The sequence below is a fragment of the Nicotiana tabacum genome, chromosome 20, assembly GCF_000715075.1.
Source record: "Nicotiana tabacum cultivar K326 chromosome 20, ASM71507v2, whole genome shotgun sequence".
Lineage (NCBI taxonomy): Eukaryota > Viridiplantae > Streptophyta > Magnoliopsida > Solanales > Solanaceae > Nicotiana > Nicotiana tabacum.
Genome location: NC_134099.1, coordinates 165,866,737 through 165,871,870, shown reverse-complemented (window position 1 = coordinate 165,871,870; position 5,134 = coordinate 165,866,737).

The following is a 5,134-nucleotide window of genomic DNA, read 5'->3' as shown; positions in this document are numbered from 1 at the left end:
GAAAGCAACAGAAGAAAAAAGAAAGAAAAATGAGAGAATCTTGCTAATGAAAACCTTCACGGGCACTGTAAGGTGATGGTAAGCAGAGATGAACAAATGAGAGAGACTTATTGATGAAAACCCCTTGGGGCACCACTAGTCGAAAGTAAGTCGTGAAGCTGATGCAAAGAATTGGCACAAACAAGTCTGACTTCGAAGGTCATAGGAATTGTAAAAGGAAAGATTAGGTCAATTTGATAGATCGGCCATTAAGTCCAAAATGCATGTCATGATTCATTAAGGCTAGTTATTAAAAAAAGGTAAAAAAAAAAAAAACCTTCCTTCTATCCTTCCCGATAGGGACATTTCTTGTTAATATTATTTCTTTACATCATTTGTGTCCTTTACTCTGATCGGTGAGACAAATTTAATTGGGCCAAGCAACCAATATCACATTCTACTCTTCTTGGCCTTCAAATGAGGTAAGTAATTATGTCTCTCTGGCATGATAAATTCCAGATATAAGCACCCAGGTCCTCGTACATTGGCTCCTCCAAAGGCTCAGATGACTCGATTTTGCACACAATGTTGAAAAATGTATGGAATGAGGACCAATACACCCTAACTCTAGAATTGTATCACTATTTACATCCTCATATGTACACACATTAGAATCTTCAAATATAATATTATTTACTTCCTCACATGACTCTAGAGTGCTTTCCTCGATATGGACATCATTAATAAAAATCACCTCTCTCTAAGCCCTAACCTTTCTCTATAAATACTCTCTTTGGATCTCAGCCGAAATCAGAGGTCCTAGAGCACGAAAAAAACCCACAAAAATTCTAAATTTCTAAGGCTCAAATACTCTCAGATACGGTGGAAAATACTAAGCTTTTCATCCGACATTGAACACTCTAAAGAATCAGTACATTTTTTTGTATTTTCACGGCTGCTTTTCCAAGCTCTTGGTTGTTCCTTCACTCTAAAGGACGACCTTCAGATCTGTTTGTTCAAAAATAAGCCAAAAGCCAGTTGGTCAACTTATCAAATTTCAGCTTATAAGCACTTTAAGTTTGACCAAAATATTTACTATTCTATCCCTAAAATATTTTTTTTTAAAACAAAACTCTTTGTATATTTAGTTCTTCATCTACTTATTATTAATTTCAGCACTTCTATTCAAATACGTAACTGTTTATTTTTTAAATCAGTTTCAGCACTGTTTATCAGCTATTCTAAATCAGCTACGCCAAACGGACTCTAACGAAAATATTTTTGTCACCAAATGAGCTTTTCTGTCGCACCTTCATCATATTAATATGTTATAAATTCACTTTCATTCTGTCATGTAAGGAAATATGTTGAAGAAGTTTACTACTATCATACTAGTCAAAAGATGATTATTGCAAAATTATGTCAAACTTCGGCAAGACTTGAACCTTGAGTTAGAGCTTTCTGGATATATTGGTAATATTGTACTTTTAGAGGCATAACAAAGGCGTTCAAGGTTTACTTAAATCAACTTGTAAGAGTTTTGTTGATAGAACAGTGTGTTTCATGTGTTAGGAACCATACTTAGAATTTTTACCTCGAGTCACTTAAATACAGGCGCCAAAGATTCGCGGACAGAATACTGTATTTTCTTTAGTTAGAAATCATGTTTACATTAGGTGCCTAGTTCTTTTTGGCTGATGCATATTGTATGGATAACCATCCTTGAAATCTGAAGTGTCATTCTTTTGGATGCTCTAACTAATCGTGTGTCTAGTTGATCACTCAATATGTTAAAATACCTTTAATGACCATGTTTAACTAAATTTTAGGAATAAGTACTTTAAGAATGCATGATATGTTGGAATATGAACTTGCCATACTTTGTTAGACTGTTTGTACGTTGAGCTTGAGCAGAATATCATGAATCCTTTTTCTTTTGTTCTTATACTGTTATTGGTCGTTTGGTTGGAATACGATTTATACCGGTATAAGTTATATTGGGATAAGTTATGCTGGGATTGTTGTTTATTCATTGTTTGGTATGTTGTATTAAGAATGACAATTGCATAATTTCTAAGAAGAAGGTATAAGTTATCCGGTGCTAATTACCCCACCTTCTATAAGGTATAAGTTATCCCAATATTAAAATTAACACCGGAATAACTTATACCTGGTTTGCTAACCAACTAGAATATTGAAGTGGTATTAAATTTTTAAACCACCCTTATACCTTCTTATACCTCGTACCAAACGACCCCTTAAGAGTTGCATTCTCTTTTCTAATTCATTTTCTTTCTTCTTTTACACTGCATGACGTACCGGGACTCGATGATGTTGCTATACATGAAGCACGCATATACCCTAAAAATATACTTTCCATTTCCACTCGTAAAGTATATTTAGGGCTCTCAAGAAAAGAGAGGAGAAGATTGAAGAACAAACAATGGCTGCCTATTTCTTTATTTTGTTTTGAAAGTTGATTTACCGTCTCATGTGTGTTTACTTGTTTGTTTGCTCCATACATAAAAAAGTATTTCTATAGTAAAGAATCAGTTATTCGCATCTAATTAATTTTTCTTTAAAATCATGACCTGCGTCAAATACTGGTTGTTAAGCATGCTAAGGTATTACAAAGACCAACAATTGCTTTTGAACTACTCTCTGCTCTACAGATGTTTTGTAAGATTGATAACTCTTCTTTTTTTGTGATTTTAAAAGGTCTTAAACTCGTAGTATTTCCAGCACACAGAAGTTGTCTTCTTTATTTTGCTTTCCTGTTTCATATATTCAAGACGACACTACAAAAAATTGGATAATTAGCGGCGACATTTAGCAGCAACCCTATATAAGTTGCTACAAAATGTGTAGTAAGTTTGAATATATTTAGCAGTGACTATTTATGGGTCGCCTCTAAAGTGGCTAAAATTTTCACTCCCGCTAAAACTAAAAATTTGGCTCCATATATTATTGTGGCGACTACTGTAAAGTCGCCGCTAAATATGAATTGCAGCGACCGGGTCGCTCCTATTATCTTTTAAAATAACAAAAAAAATAAGCTAGAAATTAAAATAACAAATGAAACACTAAAATCTGTCCAAAGACGTTTTGAACTTAAAAAAAAATACGTTTTGAACTAATGGATACTTTTCTAATGTTTCAAGTTTGGAGTTAACAGGTTAAAGGAAACTGATTTTTTGGACAGCGTTGAATGACATCGATGAGCTCATTACTAGTTCAAGAAATCATTCTCTCAGATCTTAAATGAGAGTTCAAGTTCACTACTCTTTAAATCCAACATTAACGCTATTATATTTGTTTTATAAAGATTTATTCACTTTTTTTCTTTCTTTCTTTAGAAACTAATATATTCTTTGATTTTACACTCAGTCTTAATTAACCTAAGTTTGGCCGGTTAATTATATTTAATGGATCATATAGAGTGCTTGATACTTTCTCTATAAGATTAATTAGAACCCTTACCCATAGTCTTAAAGGTTAAGTAGACCATGGAATATAGTTAACTTTAAACATTATTTAGCTAAAACTGGTGTCCTAATTCACCGTGAATATAATTAGGCGGTGACTCTTTTTAATTAATTAAACCTCGGATTTGCCAAATATGTTATACTCTAATTTGACATGTGTTAAAATGGAGTATAACACCAAGTTTGACTCAAAATCTCCTCTTTTTCATTATTTTCGTCTTGCTGGTACTTGCTCTCTTCATTCAATTCTTCCATATTGGACTTCATTCTTGTGATTGCTACCCTCATTCTTTTCATATCTTTTTTGAGTTCATCATGTTCCTCTGCTACTTGCCTCAGAATATTCGTAATATATGCATCACGTTCCATATTCTGTACTTCATTGCCCCTATCAAACTCACAAACACAGTTAGAAAGATCATAATAAGGGCGAATTAGGAAAACCATCCCAATGACCATCTTGACCACCATACATATTACAATTATTCCACTCATAAGATTGAGATGGTGCACCGAACTCGCTCTCGGAAATATTTTGATATTTTTTCCACCGGTGGGGTCCTCCACAATATGGACAAGGATCACCAAAGTAAGAATAATCATCATTAAAACAATTTTCATGTAATCATCATTAAAACAATTTTCATTCCAAGATGTCATGTCAAAATAGGAAAAGAAAATACTAACTAAATAAGAAAATTAAAAACTTGAACAAAAAACAACGAAAAGCTAACTTAGAAAAATAATCAATAACTAAGTCCCGAAAACGGTGCCAAAAACTTGTTGGGACCAAACACACACGCAAGTATACGTGGTCGTCAAGTAGTAAAGTTACTCGAAAGTCTGATGTCGAACCCACAGAGACTTAAATTGATCGTTAGCTAAGTAAACTAAGATCAATTAATTGTCCAAGATATTTAAGAGTGATACTTTTCTGTTAATCTACTATTGCATAAACTAAACAAATAACAACAAAGTTATCAAGAATGCGATTTTGTATGACGAGATTTTACTTCAGAAGAGATGAAAATTCCAGGGTTGTGGCTGGTTTATCAATCATATTAAGTTCAATAATCACACTCGTTAATCCAGATTATCTATGGTTGCTAATTAACCAGATCTTTTATATGAATAGTATGTTCCCACAATACTATTCGCCTGCCCACAATATATCAACCATATATTCCTATGGTATTGAGTCTATCACGAATGAATATAATACGGTATTTACTTAAGCAAGATTGTTAGGTATATTCCTATCATAACCGCGAAATCTTCCCCGGAGGCACGGGTTCAGAAAAAATCTCTCTCTAATTCTACTCTAATCTAAACACGTCATTTCCAAGCATAACATAGATAGTAAATAGAGCTCAACTGCTGGCCAGACAATTAAGTAATTATGCACAGAATTAGAGAAACAACCAAAAGATGGTAACCCAAATTAACGAAGATGTAGTTAATAAACGTTAATAATCATGTCAACCACGACCCTAGAACGTGAAGTTTAGCTCCACATACACATGATAGTAAAACAACAAGTCATCAAAAAAAAGTAAAGATTACTAAGTTTGATGGAAGAAATATGGAATCCGATGATTCCTGCCTTCACGGTGGCTCTGCGCTCTCCCTTGGTTTAATCTCACGTCTCCCTAGGTCTAATATCTGTCAAA